The sequence below is a fragment of the Bos indicus genome, chromosome 2 (assembly GCF_029378745.1).
Source record: "Bos indicus isolate NIAB-ARS_2022 breed Sahiwal x Tharparkar chromosome 2, NIAB-ARS_B.indTharparkar_mat_pri_1.0, whole genome shotgun sequence".
Classification (NCBI taxonomy): Eukaryota; Metazoa; Chordata; class Mammalia; order Artiodactyla; family Bovidae; genus Bos; species Bos indicus.
In genome coordinates, this window is record NC_091761.1 from 121,836,615 (window position 1) to 121,854,938 (window position 18,324).

The window sequence follows — 18,324 nt, forward strand, 5'->3', positions numbered from 1 at the left end:
GGGCTCCGCGGAGCTGCGCGCCGCGGGGAGGGGGGGCCGGGGCGGGAGGGGCAGGGCGGGGAGGGGGGCCCCCAGCCTGTCTGGGCTGCAGGTCTCCCAACCCCCGAGTCTCAGAGGGCGGAGGGAGAGGCTCGTCCCTCCCAGCTCACGACTTCACGCGTCCATCCCACCTTCATTCATGTGTCCACCCGTTCATTCATTACGTTCGCATGCATTCAACATTCCTGCCTCCGCCTACGCTGCATTCAGAGCGCACCTACTGTGTGCCGATGGGCCCTCGGGCAGCTTCGGAGAGCCACAGTGCTGGAGGTGGGTCCCAGCTCCACCTCTGCCCGCTGCCTCACCTAGCTGACGAGGATGATGGCACAGGTGGGTGACCAGGGTGCGAGAGCGTCGCCTGCACGGTCTCCTGCTAGGCTCCAGCTGTTGCTGGAGCAGTGGGCTCCCAGAGATGCCTGGAGACCCTACTTGCCCATCTCCCAGCCTCTGATTCTATCTGCCCTCCAGTCCTTTCTGTTCATGACTGCTTCACCCCTCCCAAGACAGGAAGGATAGATGGGGGCAGCACTCAGGGGAGCAGAGGGGCTGATGAATTCAACAAACGTTTTCTCAGCTGTGTGTCAGGCAATGAGCTAGAATATTACAGCTGCCATTTGCACAGTCCCCGCCATGCATGATCCCATCTAATCTTCACATCAACCCGGTGAGGCGGCTGTTCACCACCCCATTGCACAGATAAGGACCCTGGACTCACGTGGTTCAGTGACTTGTCCAGGGTCACACAGCAGAGGCCGAGCTGGGATTCAAACCTGCCCAGTTCTCCAGGTCTATCCTCCTCTGCCAGACAGAGGTGCCCAGGCTGGCTGGAGGCAGGTGGGCTCACAGCCAGGCAAGTCCTCTACAGTGTGACAGAGCTGCTGGGGCACAGAAGGACAGATTGATTCAACCAGGACGTCAGGACAGTCTCCAAGAGCAGGGATGTAGAGACTTAAAGAGAAGGAAGCCCTGCGGTGGGGGTGGGGGGCAGGGGTGGTGGACTCAAGGCAGAAGAAAAAACAGGGACAGAAGTATGGGGGTTGGGCCTTCCTGGAGTCACAAGCCAGTGAAGGGTGACCTCTTAGGCATCGAGCTGTCACCTTGACCTTCCTCTGTGTCCGGACAGGACCTTCCTAACCCGTCAGATTCACCCTCCTCTCTGACACTCAGAGACTCACACCCCTTCCCTCCTGGGAGGGGATTCCTGAGCTGGAACTTCCATCTTCCCTGTTGCAGTCAAAGGCTTTTTTCCAAAGGAACTAGAGATGCACATTAGGCATAGAGGGTGTGGAAGGGAAGCTGGGGGCAGGTCAGGGACCTGCTTCACCTGTCCGGGGCAGGAAAGAGGACCGAGGCTGGTGCTTACGTAGCACTCTGTCCCTGTGCAGCATCTGCACAGTAAGTGATCATTCAGCGCATCCATGAGGTTCCAAGGCTCTGAACCAGCCCCACCCATCTAGAGCTGCCCGAGGTGCCTGCCTGCCATAGAGAATGGATGAGGAGACGTGTGTGTGTGTGTGTGTGTGTGTGGTGGGGCAGGGGGAAGAGAGAGAGAGTTTGAGTGTCTGTATTTAGAAGTAAGGGTTGTGACTACATGTTTGGGGAATCCAGTGTGTGACTCTGTGTGTGTGTGTGTGTGCGTGTCTGAACATGCATGTGGGTAGGGGACAGGCTCTGGGTTGATGACTGGAGTCACCCAGGGTGGGATGTGTCTGTATGATGTGTCTCTTGATTTGTCTCTATGCATACTGGTGTCCATGTCTATGAAGGGTGTGTGTGTGTGTGTGTCTTGGGGGTGTCTGTCTCTCAGTGTGTCTGGATGTGTGGTTGTAGCTTTGACGAGCACGGCCTCCCAGTTCGTTCCCCTGTGAGTGTGGGAATGTGAGGTGGTGTGCCTTTGTGTCCATGGCTCTGCAAGTGTGCGTGCATGGAACTGGGTACGTCTGCCCCCGCAGCGATGACTCATCTAATCTCCCAAGTGAATCCTCCCTGTCCCCCGCCCATCTAGAGCTGTGACTGTTTGCTAGGTAGAGGCTGGGGAGTGGGCTTCGGCACACGCGGGGCTGGGAGGCAGATCGCCCGTGGACGCTCAGATGACAGCTGCAGCAAACAAGGCACAGGTGGTGATGGGAAAGGGACAGACCCCTCTGTGCCTGCGTGGGCGATGGGCACCGGCTGAGCACAGCACAGCTACAAACCCAACGCACAGCCCAGAATGCCATGATTCAGGGCCTCCCAGACACTCTGGGTTGGAGTGAACAAGGAGCTTCCCAGGTCTCCCAAATCATTGTACTGGGGATGCACGTGTCTATGTGGGGAAGAGTCAGGCTGAGAATCCACCCCACACCCACAATATCCAGTTTCATAGAACCTGTCCCATCTCCCCTTAAGAGGGATCCTTCTTCATTCCTGGGGACCCCAGAGACTGCTCCCCAGGACAAGGATCCTGGGTGATTCCTTCTAACCTGAAGCAGCAGATCTTTCTTCCTCCCCTACCAAACCCTGGCCAGGGAGGAGGCTCTGGGTCCCCAGGTCCATCTAGCCTGGAGTCTGGCTCCCTTAGCCATGGCTTGAGGGTGGGAGAGGCCAGTTATTTGGCCTCTGTGGGCATGGAGTAGAGACCCTGGGGTGTCTTGCTCAGAGAAAATCCTGGGGCCCCCAAGGGGGCCACTGATGCTCTAGGAGACCCACCAGGAGCTGCAGTGGTTTGGTCCTTGGGCTCAACAGCACTGTCCTCTGGGCGTGCATGCTAAGCCACTTGTGTCTGACTCTTTGCAGTCCTATGGACAGTAGCCTGTCAGGCTCCTCTGTCCATGGGATTCTCCAGGCAAGAATACTGGAGTGGGTTGCCATAACCTCCTCCAGGGGATCTTCCTGACCCAGGTATTGAACCCAAGTCTCCTGCATTGGCAGGCAGGTTCTTTACCACTAGTGCCCCCTGGGAAGTCCTCTGGGAGACCTTGGCTTCTGGCAAAGCACCTGTGTCCAGAGGAGGGCCCCAGGGACCTCATAACCTCCATCTCCAGGCTGGGCGCTCAACCTGATGCCTCCTCCTCCCAGGGAGGGCCAGCCTGAAGCCTTTGCTTTGCCCAAGCTGTCAGTCAACCTTTGGCCACGCGACCTCTTTCCTGGAACCAGCCAGCTCCAGCCTTGTTGATCTAATCCTGAGCCTCTGAGCCACAGGGCCGGGTCATATCCATCTTCCAGTGTCAGCCTGGGCACTGCCCCCAGGTGCTACCTCCCCCTCCCTCTAGTGTGACTTACAGTAACCTCTGTCTGGCTGGGACTAGAATAATCAAAATGTAATTGCATTTTCAACTCACTAATGCTGCCACGGGCCCAGGATGGGATGGGAACACTCTGGGTGGGGAGGGCAGAGGTGCTTGTCAGAAGAACAGAGATCAGAAAACAAGCAGACGTGTGGGGTGGGGCCAGGGGAAGGCCAGCAGTGAGTGGGGCTGTGGGCCCAGGAAAGGGGAATTCTTTCAGAGGGCTGAGTCCAGACAGGCCATGGAGGTGGCCAGGGTGCTGTGGTCCTTGGGCCCCAAAGTACTGACCCCTGGAAGTTCCTGACAAAGCGTCATACCCACAGGAGGGACCGAGGGACCTCAGGTCCTCCATCTCCAGGCCAGGCGCTCAGGTTTTGTGCCCCTCTCTTTCTGGGGAAGGCCAGTCTTTTTCCAGGGTTTGAGTGATTGGAAAGGACCCACCATCCACCAGGAGAACCAGGGGCCCAGGGCCCAAAGTCAGGCATCCTCAGTGGCTTCACCAGGTAGGGAGCATCTTCACGCCAGGGCTGGAGCTAGAGAGAAGGGGCTGGAGACAGCAGTCTTCTGTCTGCTCACTCACTCATAGACCCACTCAACAAACAGACACTGGTGGGAGGTAGGCTGCAGAGCTGGGGGGTTCTCCTGCTTAGGCCGCGGAGGCCCCATGTAAACATGGGTGGAGTGGGTATCAAACGCATTAGGGTGGGAGCTGCGGAGTCAGGCCTGGGGGTGGGACGGGGCCCGGACCAACAATGGGCAGTGCATGTGGATCCGAAGGAACACAGACTAAACCCCTCAGCTTGTTAATTCTGGTGTTGAAAGGAGGTGAGAAGTACGGGCTCTGGGGCCAGAGAGGCCTGGGTTAGAGAAGTGGCTCTGTCGCTTACTACTGTGTGATCTTGGACCAGTCACTTCACCTCTCTGATGGACTGGGTCATGGCCGTCAAACATGTCTGTGTCCTAATCCCCAGAATCTGGAAATAAGTTACAAGGCCAAAGAGGCTTTGCAGATGGGACTAAGTGAAAGGTCTTGAGGTGGAGCAGCCTAAGTTAACAAGGTGGGCCCAATATGGTGTAATGAGGACAGGTCCTCATAAGGAGGCAGGCGGGTGAGAAAGAGGAGATGTGAGGACAGAAGCAGAGGTTAGAGCGATGCCGGCCCTGGAAGGGACAACGGACCAAGGCATGATAGCAGCTTCTAGAAGCTGGAAAAGATGAGCAACATAGTCTTTCCTGAAGTCTCCAGAGGAAACGCAGCCCTGCCAGTTCCTTGATTTTTAGCCTCATAAGACACATTTGGACTTCTAAACTCCAGAAACATAAGAAAGAAAATTTTGTGTGCTTTTAAGTCACTTAGTGGTAATATGTTACAACACAATAGGAAATAATACAACCTCTCTGTGTCTCAGTTCACTGGTTAGGAGACCAACAGGAACCTTCAGCGCATTGTTGGGTATTCGCTGTGAACGGAGCAGGTGTGCAGAGCCGCAAGCGCTGGGCACCAGAAAGACAGACAACCGCATGTTCATTCTCATGATATTTATAAAGATCAGAGTGATCTGCATGGGAAGGAGCCAGGCTTGGCCAGATAGCCTTAGGCTTATCTGTTGTTTGTTTTGTTTTGTTGTTTGTTTTTGACGTGGACCATTTTTAAAGTCTTCATTGACTTTGTTACAATATTGCTTCTGTTTTATGTTTTATTCTTTTTTTTTTTTTTTTGGCCACGAGGCATATAGGATCTTAGCTCCCTGACCAGGGACTGAACCTCTGCATTAGAAGGGAAAGTCTTCACCACTGGATCACCAGTGAAATCCCTAGTAATGTTTTTGTTTCTCGTCATGTATTGGTGCTGGAGGCTTGTTAAAGATCCAGATCCTAAAAAAAAAAGTAATATTAGTAGTAAACAATGATCATAGGAAACATGTACTGGTTTGGCTATTTCGACACAGGAAGATATGAGGGGAAGCAAAAGAAGGAGAGGCCTGATCTTCCTGGGAGGGGTGTATGTGAGTCTGTGTGTGTGTGTGTATGGACTAGAGGTGAAGAGTGAGTTCGCTATGACTTGGATCACCATTCATATGAGGAAAATCTTATAACAGGACAGAGAAAAAACCAAGATAAACAAAAAAGCTCCAGGGGCAACTGGGGCTAGGTCTTGAGGGATGAATAGAAGTTCTCAGATGGGCTTTGAGTGAAACATGCTGGGCAGAAGGGAGAGAGGAAAAGGGGGCAGGATTTCAAGCAGAGGGGACAGCATGAGGGGTGGGCATGGCCACGGGTCTGTTCTGGGGCCCCAGTAAATGCTAGTTTGGCCTGAGGGTGCTCCCACAGAGGGAAGCAATGAGAAATAGAAAGATGGATGAAGGGCTGGCCTTGAGTCTAGGCTGAGGAGCTTGGGCTCCATCCAAGAGGCAGTAGAGTTCCTGAAGGGTGTGAGTGAGGGTGTGATGTAGACTGATTGGCAGCCATACCCTCTGAAACACATTTGAAATGAATGAAGAGTACATTTTCCTTGTGAAAGATTCCAAACATTCAGAATAAAACAACGTAAAATCATTATTTTTAATTATGTAGAGTAGCTATTGATTTCTGTATAAGAAGCTACTCTAACAAAGATTCTCCTAGTCACAGTGACTTAAAAAGATGGATGTTGATTTTTCTTGCCACGACATCCAGGGCTGGTGAGGTGGCTCAACGATCATCAGAAAGCCAGAACTCTGCTGGGACAGAAAAGTACCCGTTTTGAGCACCGGTTCTGGCCCCAGATTGTCCAGGTTTAAATCATGGATCTGCCACTTATGAGCTATGTGTCTGTGAGCATACTACTTAACTTCTTTGTGCTTGAATTTCATCATCTGTTAAATGGGCATGATATAGTTTCAGCCTAAGATAGGAAGAAGAATGTTCCCCCAAAGATGTTAGTCTGGTGGGCCATGGGGTCGCATAGAGTTGGACACAACTGAACAACTCTCACTTTCTAAAGATATCTATGTCCTAACCCCTAGAAACTGTGAATATAGCCTTATATGGCAAAAAAAGGGGGACTTTGCAGAAATGGTTATGTTAAGAATCTTGAGATGTTATCCTGATTGGCCCAGTTTGGTCCAATGTAATCACCAGGGCACTTATAAGAGGGAGGCAAGAAATCAAAATAATAATAGGAGATGTAATGATGGAAGCAAGAAACTGTAGTGATATGATGACAGGATCGTGAACTGAGGAATTATAGGTGGCCACTCGGAGCTCTAAAAGGCAAAGTGGTGGATTCTTCCCTGAGTCTCCAAAAGGGAGAAGCCCAGCTGGCACACTGTTTTTAGACTTCTGACCTCCAGAATGGTAAGAGAACTTTTTTTTTTTAAATCACTGCTGTAGGGACTTCCCTGGGGGTCCAGTGGTTGAGAATCCAACTTGCAACGCAGGGGAGGCGGGTTTGCTCCCTGCTCAAGGAACTAAGATCCCACATGCTGCAGAGAACTAAGCCTGAAAGCCACAGCTACCGAGGGCTCTCACTCTAGAGCCCGCGCTCTGCAACATAAAAGTCTGTATGCCACCACAAAGAGCCAGCACATCCAAAGTCAATAATAATAATTTTTTAAAAATCAGCACTGTAATTTTTTATAGCAGCAATAGGAAATACACACCCTCGTTAGGTTAAAATGACTTGATACATTCAAAGCACTTAGAAAATTACCTGACACATAGCTTACATATAAGTCTTAGCTAAAACTCTTGTCCTGGGTCAGAGGTGGCCAGCTCCACCCATATTCCAGCTAGCGGGAGGCACGTCTCTTCTGTTACATCCAGTTGGCCTGAATTTGGTCACCTGGTCACACGTAACTGCAAGGGAAGCTGAGGGATATAATGTTTTTCTGAGTAGCCCATGTGCCTACCTGAGATATATGGGTTCTAAAGGAAGGAGAGGAGGTGGCTGTTGAGGAGCTAACGGTGTCCTGCTATTAAAGACAAGAAGTTCAGCAAAGGTACTTTGCCCCCAGAGTTCGGTTAGAGACACACTTTTCCAGCTTCTTTTTCTTGTGCCCCTAATCTTATGTAACATCTCTTGGCTTTAAGATGAGACACCCTCCTTGATCACTCTTGGCCTCCCTCTTCCTGCTAAACCATTACTTTTGCATCTGGTTCTGTACCCACAATTAAAATGCTCTGGTTTTGTGTGTTGTGTATCTCTGAACTTCAAAATTGAAAAATCAATAAAATGTCTAAAAAACTTTATGACTATGCAAACATCATTCCCTATAGAACTAACTAGCATTCTGGGACCTCTAAAGAAGGAACTATGATCTTATAGTTGAAATGTTCTTGAAGAAGAAATGCTCCAGGCTCCAAGTTCAAATATATTTTTCTACATTCCTTTAGATACTCAAAGTCATGTTACATTTTAATTCGCTTTGTATTTGGGCCATGACTCTCTTATACAACTTTTTGTTCTCCAGGAGTTTTTCATTGCTTTTCTCTTCTCTTCTTGAGAAAAGAAACATATGCCTTTTAAATCAGGTCATTAGAATCTTCCAGCTTCTTAATTACATTATTTTTTGAATGAAGCCCATTTTTTTCTTAAGGACATTCTTCTCCAAACCCTCTGACTTCCTGTTCTAATTTTGACTGATGGTTTTATAGACCTCTGGCATTTCTATTCATTGTACTGTTGGGTTAATTCCACTCTTTCGTGAATCTCTTAACTTTATCTTTCTGGAGTTTTGCCTCTGTTTTGCTGACGTGCATCTTCAAATGACATTTTAAAAAGGAGTGCATGGGAGAAAAGCTTCATTGCATGTCTGAAAATGACTTTAATTTGTCGTACGCTTACTGAGTCAGGAGGTCAACCAGCAAGCTTCACTTTATGGTGTGTGGAAAGGGGGACCAATAGGCAACCAGACGAGTTCCCACCCTGGGCCAAATAAGAAGCGATCTACTCTAGACCCCAGCACTCTGAGTAGGAACCCTGGTCCTTTTGAAAAAAATTACTCAGTTTTTTTAGAAAGTACTTCTTTCTCATTTTTTTCTTTTTTAAAATATTTTTACTTTTGAAAAATTGAGATATAGTCGATATACAGGCTTCCCTGTTAGCTTAGCTGGTAAAGAATCCACCTGCACTGAGGGAGACCTGGTTTCCCTGGATTGGGAAGATCCCCTGGAGGAGGGCATGGCAACCCACTCCAGTATTCTTGCCTGGACAGTCCTCGTGGACAGAGGAGGCTGGCAGGCTACAGTCCATGGGGTCACAAAGAGTCAGACACAACTGAGTGACTGAGCACAGCTCACAGCCGCTGAACAGTGTTACAAGTTACCAGGGTACAGCGTAGTGATGCACAATTTTTAAAGGTTCTATTCCACTTGTAGCTATGATAAAATATTGGCTATATTCTCTGTTATATAATGTATCCTTGTGGCTTATTTATTTTATACATAATAGTTTGTGCCTTTTAACCCCTGCTCCTGTCTCACCCCTCCCCCTCCCCACTGGTAACCACTAGTTAGTTCTCTGTATCTGTGAATCTGCTTCTTTTTTTGTTATGTTCACTAGTTTTGCTTGTTTTAGATTCCACATTTAAATGATACTGCACAGTATTTGTTTTTCTCTGTCTTATTTCACTGAACACAATACTCTCCAAATCCATTCATGTTGTTGTAAGTGGAAAATTTTCATTCTTTGTTAAATGGCTGAATAATAACAACATCTTATCCATTCTTCTGTTGATGGACACAGGTTGCTTCCATGTCTTAGCAATTGTAAACACTGCTATGAACATTGAGGAGCGTTATCTTTTTGAATTAGTATTTTCTTCTCTCTTTTTTTTTTTTTGGATATATACCCAGGAGTGGAATTGCTGGGTCTTATGGTAGTTCTATTTTTAGCTTTTTGAAAATCCACTATGTTATTTTCCTCAGTGGCTGCACCAATTTACATTCCCATCAACAATGTACAAGGGTTCAGCTTCCTCCATGTCCTCGCCGACATTTGTTATTCATGGTCTTTCTTATGATAGCCTTCCTAATAGGTGTGAGGTAATATCTCACTGCGGTTTTAATTTGTATTTCTTTGATGATGAATGACGTTGAGGATCTTTCCATGTGCCTGTTGGCCATCTGTATGTCTTCTTTCTCTCTTACTTTTTAACCTGTCTGTCTCTATGTATGTTCCTGATGTGAGTGTATTTGTAAAGGAGAGTTGGTGGCCGATACTGGCTTGTTATTCACTAAACAGGTCTTTTCTTGAATATTTTCTAAACTTTGGTTATTCACATACCACTATTTAATTTTTGCCATATCTTCTTACTACCTGCATTACTGTTTACTCATGGTATTATTTTTCTTTGAATTGACTGTCCTAGTCCTACATGGCTGCTGCTGCTGCTGCTGCTAAGTTGATTCAGTCGTGTCCGACTCTGTGTGACCCCATAGACGGCAGCCCACCAGGCTCCCCGTCCCTGGGATTCTCCAGGCAAGAACACTGGAGTGGGTTGCCATTTCCTTCTTCAACGCACGAAAGTGAAAAGTGAAAGTGAAGTCGCTCAGTCGTGTCTGACTCTTTGCGACCCCATGGACTGCAGCCCACCAGGCTCCTCTGTCCATGGGATTTTCCAGGCAAGAGTACTGGAGTGGGGTGCCAGTGCCTTCTCCAGTCCTACATTATACATATAAAACTACAAGTGTGTTGTTAAAATTATATCTCTTATTATTTGTAATTATACGGTTATATCTTATAATCTATGTGAAAACAAACACAAAACTCTTAATACAGCAGAGGTTTACTTAATGTAAAATAATATGAACAAGAATAAATATATAAAAAACTGAATCACTTTTCTGTATACCAGAAACTAACACAACATTGTAAATCAACTATACTTGACTAAGTAAGAGTAGGGACTTCCCTGGCAGTGCAGTGCTCAAGGCTTTGCCTTCTAACACAGCGAGGGGATGGGTTCAATCCCTGGTTTGGGAGCTATGATCCCACATGCCTCAGGGCCAAAAAACCAAAAACGTGAAACAAGCAATATCATAATAAACTCAATAAACACTTAAAAAATGGTCCACATCAAAAATGAAAAATTAAAGCTAAATAAAAGATAACAAAGGTGTATTTATTTACCACTAAATATTATCCACAGCAGTGGTTCATGTACTATACTTTGGGAAATATTTTTTTTTTTAGCTTCGTGGCAGGAAGGATCTTAGTTCCCCAGTCAGGGATCAAATCTGCGGGGGTGTGTGTGGGGGGGTGTCCTTTCTCTTCCTTGGTCTTTATTCTGGCATGCTGGGAAATAAAATACAAGAGTAAATATAAGAGACAAAATATCACTTTCATTGCTGATGATGTAAAATGTGGGACCTCAGCTTAGGATGAACTCACTGTTCAGTTCAGTTCAGTTCAGTCGCTCAGTCGTGTCTGACTCTTTTCGACCCCATGAATCGCAGCATGCCAGGCCTCCCTGTCCATCACCAACTCCCAGAGTTCACTGACTCACGTCCATCGAGTCAGTGATGCCATCCAGCCATCTCATCCTCTGTCGTCCCCTTCTCCTCCTGCCCCCAATCCTTCCCAGCATCAGAGTCTTTTCCAGTGAGTCAACTCTTTGCATGAGGTGGCCAAAGTACTGGAGTTTCAGCTTTAGCACCATTCCTTCCAAAGAACACTCAGGACTGATCTCCTTCAGAATGGACTGGTTGGATCTCCTTGCAGTCCAAGGGACTCTCAAGAGTCTTCTCCAGCACCACAGTTCAAAAGCATCAATTCTTCAGTGCTCAGCTTTCTTCAGAGTCCAACTCTGACATCCATACATGACCACAGGAAAACCATAGCCTTGACTAGATGGACCTTTGTTGGCAAAGTAATGTCTCTGCTTTTGAATATGCTATCTAGGTTGGTCATAACTTTCCTTCCAAGGAGTAAGCGTCTTTTAATTTCATGGCTGCAGTCACCATCTGCAGTGATTTTGGAGCCCAGAAAATAAAGTCTGACACTGTTTCCACTGTTTCCCCATCTATTTCCCATGAAGTGATGGGACTGAATGCCATGATCTTCGTTTTCTGAATGTTGAGCTTTAAGCCAACTTTTTCACTCTCCACTTTGACTTTCATCAAGAGGCTTTTGAGTTCCTCTTCACTTTCTGCCATAAGGGTGGTGTCATCTGCATATCTGAGGTTATTGATATTTCTCCCAGCAATCTTGATTCCAGCTTGTGTTTCTTCCAGTCCAACATTTCTCATGATGTACTCTGCATATAAGTTAAATAAGCAGGGTGACAATATACAGCCTTGACGTACTCCTTTTCCTATTTGGAACCAGTCTGTTGTTTCATGTCCAGTTCTCACTGTTGCTTCCTGACCTGCATACAGATTTCTCAAGAGGCAGGTCAGGTGGTCTGGTATTCCCATCTCTTTCAGAATTTTCCACAGTTTCTTGTGATCCACACAGTCAAAGGCTTTGGCATAGTCAATAAAGCAGAAATAGATGTTTTTCTGGAACTCTCTTGCTTTTTCCATGATCCAGCGGATGTTGGCAATTTGATCTCTGGTTCCTCTGCCTTTTCTAAAACCAGCTTGAACACCAGGAAGTTCACAGTTCACATATTGCTGAAGCCTGGCTCGGAGAATTTTGAGCATTACTTTACTAGCGTGTGAGATGAGTGCAATTGTGTGGTAGTTTGAGCATTCTTTGGCATTGCCTTTCTTTGGGATTGGAATGAAAACTGACCTTTTTCAGTCCTGTGGCCACTGTTGAGTTTTCCAAATTTGCTGGCATATTGAGTGTGGCACTTTCAAAGCATCATCTTTCAAGACTTGAAATAGCTCAACTGGAATTCCATCACCTCCACTAGCTTTGTTTGTAGTGATGCTTCCTAAGTCCCACTTGACTTCACATTCCAGGATGTCTGGCTCCAGGTGAGTGATCATACCATCGTGATTATCTGGGTCATGAAGATCTTTTTTGTACAGTTCTTCTGTGTATTCTTGCCACCTCTTCTTGATATCTTCTGAACTCACTGAGATGAGGGCTAACCGAGCCCCACTCGCAGCATCTGCCTGGGGAAATGATTGGACCTCCGTTTCACGTGTCATGGGCTCAGAGTCTCAGTTCAGCTGCTCTCTTTCACTCTTAGTGACCATGACGGTCACTTGAGCTCAGGGACGTACTCAGAGAACAAAGAGTCCATAACTTATACTAATGGCTTCAAAAAATAAAACAGAAACACAAACAACCCTTTATACTTTATGTGGCTAGTAGAACCTTGGTACTCAACCCAGGCAAGGACAGTTTGAGACAGGAAAGTCAATCTCAATAATGGATATGGATACAAATACACTAAACACAATATTATCAAACTAAATACAGCAATATATTTAAAAATACATAATGACCAAGTTGGGTTTATTCCAAGAATGCAAGGCTATTTTAACATTTGAAAATTTTCATGTTAAGTTGCAGCATTAACGGGTTAAAAGATATAAAAATCCTATGATCGTATAAAACAGATAAAGAAAAAGCAACTTATTCAAACTCTTGGCAAACTAGGGACAGGAGGGGCTTCCTTTTTTAATTTTTGAAATATGTTTTATCCTTATTGTAAAGTTTTTATCCAGGGGAATAGTGACAGTTGACCCAAATAACCCAGCCCTATTAGAAGCTGGAAATTCTTACACTGAGGTTTTTTTTTATATTATATTTTTAATTTCTAAGGGCTATTTTTGTTTGTTTTCTCAATGTACTTTTATTTTTATTTCATTTATTTTTGACTTAGGGAATCTCAGTTCTCTGACCAAGGATTGAACCCAGGATACAGCAATGAAAGCATCGAATCCTAACCAGGCCACCAGGTAACTTGCAGGAGGTAATTCCCTTAGTGTGAAAATTGTAAAGGATCTTTCTAAAACCTACAGTAAACATAACAATGATAAAAGCTTAAAAAGCATTCATTTCAAAGTCAGAAACCTAAACAATGGTTGTTCACTATCTCTTTCTGTTCAAAGCTGTACTAGATTTTGCAGCTTGTACAGTGAGAAAAAGGGGGAGAAATGATATAAACCATTGAAAAGGAAGAAACAAAATGGTCGTTATATATTTGTAGATTAAGTGATTGTCTACCCAGAAATTCTAAGAGATTCCACAGACAAATTCTTAAAACTATTAAGAGGATTCATAGTGAGAGGCAATTTCCCATAGGTTGCACTCCTGGATGACCTGCAATCAGAGGCATTAAATGACCTTTGGACTTTTCCTTGACACTCTCTTAAAGAATATCTGCATGTCAACCATCTTTGGAATATAGAATAAGCGTCTTCCTCCAGAGCAGAGGGCAGACTTGCTCACTGTCCAATATAATCAAGATAATGTCTCCGTCTGCAGCCAAGATCAGGCATTTGGGTCCCCTCAATGCAGGGTTCCTCAGCAATTAGGCCAACTCACTCGGTGCATGGGCAGCAGCCCTTGGGACTTGAAGGGCAAGCGGAACCACTGACTCAAACAGGAAGCTCATGCTACTTGCTGAGCCACCAGTAATGAAGTTCTTTGTCTCTGACCCAGGAGTCTCATCATCCAGGACACTCTGACAGCTAAGGGTCTGAGTAGGGCAAAATCCCAGGCTCTTCACATTCTTGGCAATTCTGCCATCTCATTTCTAAATATTTGCAATAAATAAAAAATGCTATTTATAAAGGATAACTTTCATAAAAGCACATAAAACTCTTAAGTGCCGAGGGATAAATCTAAGGGATGTGTAAGATTTTATGAAGAAAATTAGAAAACTTGATTGATGGTCATTCAAGAGACATAGGTACATAGAGAGTATACATTTCTTGTAGAAGGAAAGACTCAACTGTAAACATGTCAGTTATCCAATTAATCTATAAATCTATTTCAGTTTCAAAGGGCTAAGTAAAGGTTTTTTTAAAAAATTATTGTTTTCAGGGGGAAAAAAAGGTTTTCAGAAACATGTCAAGCTTTTCCTAAAGTCATATGAAAGAACAATCAAGAGTCGTCAAGACAACTTTGAAGATATTGAACAGGGTGCGAATGATCCTCCAGGTAAGACTTATTATACAAGTGAAGTAGGAAAGACAAGGAGAGTTTGGCAGAAGGATATACAAATAAATAAACGGGGCAGAACTGAGAGCTCAGAGACAGAGACATGCAGATTGGAGGTTCAGCATATGTCAGAGGTGGTATTTAAATCCATTCCTTCAAATAACTGGTGGGAAATTTGTTTTCCGTGTGGGAAAAAAGAGAACTGCACCTCTCTATCACTCTGATCACCAAAGTCAATGCAGAGGGATGCTAAAGATGAAAAAAGAAAACTTTAAACTCTTAAATGAAAATCTTTTCTAGACATCATGATGTAAAGATTTCAAGCAACAAGAAGCATAAATAATATAGAAAATACAGATAGATTTAACTACATTCAAATTCCAAAGTATTGTGTAGTAATAATATAAACAAAATTTAAAGCCAAGCCACATGGCTGGGAGATGTATTGATATAAAATGCACACGACAGACAAAGCCTCAGTATCCAGGCTACATAGAGAGCTACAGATCAAGGACTTCCCTGGGTGTCCAGTGGTTAAGAATCTGCCTTCTAATGCAAGGGACGTGGGTTTGTTTCCTGGTCCAGGAAGATGCCACATACCTCAGAGCAACTAAGCCTGTGTGCTACAACCACTGAGCCTGTGTACCACAACTAGAGAATCCCTCTCCTGCAATAAAAAGATCCTGCGTGCTGCAACTAAGACCCAACACAGCCAAAATAATAAATAAATACATATTTTTAAAAGAACTACAGATCAATACAAAAATTATAAACAACTTGAGAGAAAAGGGGACTTCCCTGGTGGTCCAGTGGTTAAGACTCTGCACCCACAATGCAGGAAGGGTAAGTTCAATCCCTGGTTAGGGAACTAAGATCCCATATGCTATAGCACAGAGCCAAAAAGTAAGAAAAAAGAGAGAGAAAGAGAAAAGCAAGTAAAAGATATAAAGAGGCAAACCATACAAATACATAAAATGATGTTTAACTTTACTTGAAATTATTGGAATACAAATCAAAGCAAAATGCAGTATAATTTTATGCCTCAAATTGGAAAAGATTGGAAACATTTTCAGGCTGAGTATATTATTAACAAGTGTGGGTGAGTACGTGTGTGGAACCATGGGCATTCCTGTTAATGCTAAAGAGGGTTTAAACTATAACCACTTTGGAAAACAATATGGCAAAATCTAGTAAATTTCAACACATGCATACCCTCTAATCTAGCAATTAACTCAACTAGAGTTGAAATAAAGTTGAAATAAACTCTAACTCTTGATAAGTAAAAAAAATGCTCATTACAACACTGTGTGTAGTGAAAGATTGAAGACAATAGAATAATGCATAAATAAATCATGTTAGAGCTTAAAAACAGAGAAGGCAATGGCACCCCACTCCAGTGCTCTTGCCTGGAAAATCCCATGGATGGAGGAGCCTGGTGGGCTACAGTCCATGGGGTCGCTGAGAGTCGGACACGACTGAGCGACTTCACTTTCACTTTTCACTCTTATGCACTGGAGAAGGAAACGGCAACCCACTGCAGTGTTCTTGCCTTGAGAATCCCAGGGACAGGGGAGCCTGGTGGACTGCCGTCTATGGGGTTGCACAGAGTCGGACACGACTGAAGCGACTTAGCAGCAGCAGCAGAGCTTAAAAAAAGATGAAGATGAATACACTGAAGGTCTATACATGTATTTATTGACAGGCCTGTGCCTAACATTTGTGAGACCCAGGGCAAGAGTAATCTGGAGGCTCAGAGCCCATGCTTCGTCTCTTCCTACTCTGGCTCCATCCCACATAGTGAAGGACCTCACACATCAGCCAGTTTGTCTTAATTCTGTCCACCAGAGCCATCCCCCTAAAACAGCCACCCTGGACACCCCTTGGGCTTAGGGTGTGCATGGCCTCATGGTCAAACTCAGGAGAAAAAGTAGCAAAATGACTGCTCTGGCCTTGGAAACAGGTTTCGGGCCCTTGAGTCAAGGGAGTTCCAGGATCCTGTGTACCCAGACATGGTTTAGAAGAGCAAGCGAATGGTCCTGGGTGATCCTTGGCACTCTAACCCATAGAGAAGGGCATGAAGCTAAGGGAGGTGTTATGTGTTAACATCGACAAATCTTACCTATAATACTGAATATACAAGGTAGAACTATATGTACCAAATGAAAACTTTATATGAAGCTTAAAAATAAGTAAAACAGGGACCTCCCTGGTGGTCCAGTGGTTAAGAATCTGCCTTGCAATCCAGGAGGATGCAGGTTTGATCCCTTGTCTGAGAAGATCCCACATGCCACAGAGCAACTAAGCCCGCCGTGAGCCACAACTAGAGAGCCTGCCGACACAGACAGACAAATAAATATTTTTTAGAATAAGCAAAACAATACTATCAACTGCTCAAGGATACAAGAAGAGGAGCAAAATAATAAAAATTTGAATGGGAAGGACATCTACTTCCGGCAGTTTGGAGAATTCCGTTCAGTAACGTCTCTGCTTTTTAATATGCTATCTAGATTGGTCACAACTTTCCTTCCAAGGAGTCAGCATCTTTTAATTTCATGGCTGCAATCACCATCTGCAGTGATTTTGGAGCCCCAAAACAGAAAGTCTGTCTCTGTTTCCATTGTTTCCCCATCTATTTCCCATGAAGTGATGGGATCAGATGCCATGATCTTAGTTTTCTGAATGCTGAGTTTTAAGACAGCTTTTTCACTCTCGTCTTTCACTTTCATCAAGAGGCTCTTTAGTTCTTCTTTACTTCCGACCTTAAGGTTGGTATCATCTGCATATCTGAGGTTATTGATATTTCTCTCGGCAATCTTGATTCCAGCTTGTGCTTCACCCAGCCCAGCGTTTCTCATGATGTACTCTGCATAGAAGTTAAATAAGCAAGGTGACAATATATAGCCTTGACGTACTCCTTTCCCTATTTGGAACTAGTCTGTTGTTCCATGTCCAGTTCTAACTGTTGCTTCCTGACCTGCATACAGATTTCTCAAGAGGCAGGTCAGGTGGTCTGGTATTCCCATCTCTTTCAGAATTTTCCACAGTTTATTGTGATCCACACAGTCAAAGGCTTTGGCATAGTCAATAAAGCAGAAATAGATGTTTTTCTGGAACTCTCTTGCTTTTTTGATGATCTAGCGAATGTTGGCAATTTGATCTCTGATTCCTCTGCCTTTTTTAAATCCAGCTTGAACATCTGGAAGTTCATGGTTCACGTATTGTTGAGGCCTGGCTTGGATAATTTTGAGCATTACTTTACTAGTGTGTGAGATGAGTGCAATTGTGCGGTAGTTTGAGCATTCTTTGGCATTGCCTTTCTTTGGGATTGGAATGAAAACTGACCTTTTCCAGTCCTGTGACCACTGCTGAGTTTTCCAAATTTGCTGGCATATTGAGTGCAGCACTTTCACAACATCATCTTTTAGGATTTGAAAGAGCTCAACTGGAATTCCATCACCTCCACTAGCTTTGTTTGTAGTGATGCTTCCTAAGGCCCACTTGACTTCACACTCCAGGATGTCTGGCTCTAGGTGAGTGATCATACCATTGTGATTATCTGGGTCATGAAGATCTTTTTTGTATAGTTCTTCTGTGTATTCTTGCCACCTCTTCTTAATATCTTGTTTCTGTTAGGTCTGTACCATTTCTGTCCTTTATTGTACCCATCTTTGCATGAAATGTTCCCTTGATATCTCTAATTTTCTTGAAGAGATCTCTAGTCTTTCCCACTCTATTGTTTTCCTCTATTTCTTTGCATTGATCACTGAGGAAGTTTGGTGAATTAGGTATTCTGAAAGGTCTTCCCGCTCGAGAAGAACCAGATGTTGAAAAAAAAAACACACAATAACTTTATATCTTATTACTGGTTTCCCAGGAAGTGAAATCTCCAAGGAGATGAAACAAAACACAATTGTGATCTATGAGGGGTACATATTTAGGGAGGAGTGATGCTTAAGAGTAAATGCCTATTTAGCA

The 18,324-nt window shown here is 44.8% G+C and overlaps 1 long non-coding RNA gene across 1 annotated transcript; it reads left to right on the plus strand.

Moving 5' to 3' along the window:
* Positions 1-6,015: 6,015 nt before the first annotated feature.
* LOC139186475 (uncharacterized) lies at positions 6,016-15,878 on the plus strand. The gene is made up of 3 exons (XR_011570036.1): positions 6,016-6,641; positions 13,067-13,142; positions 14,233-15,878. It is a non-coding gene; the product is annotated as an uncharacterized lncRNA (long non-coding RNA).
* The last annotated feature ends 2,446 nt before the right edge of the window (positions 15,879-18,324 follow it).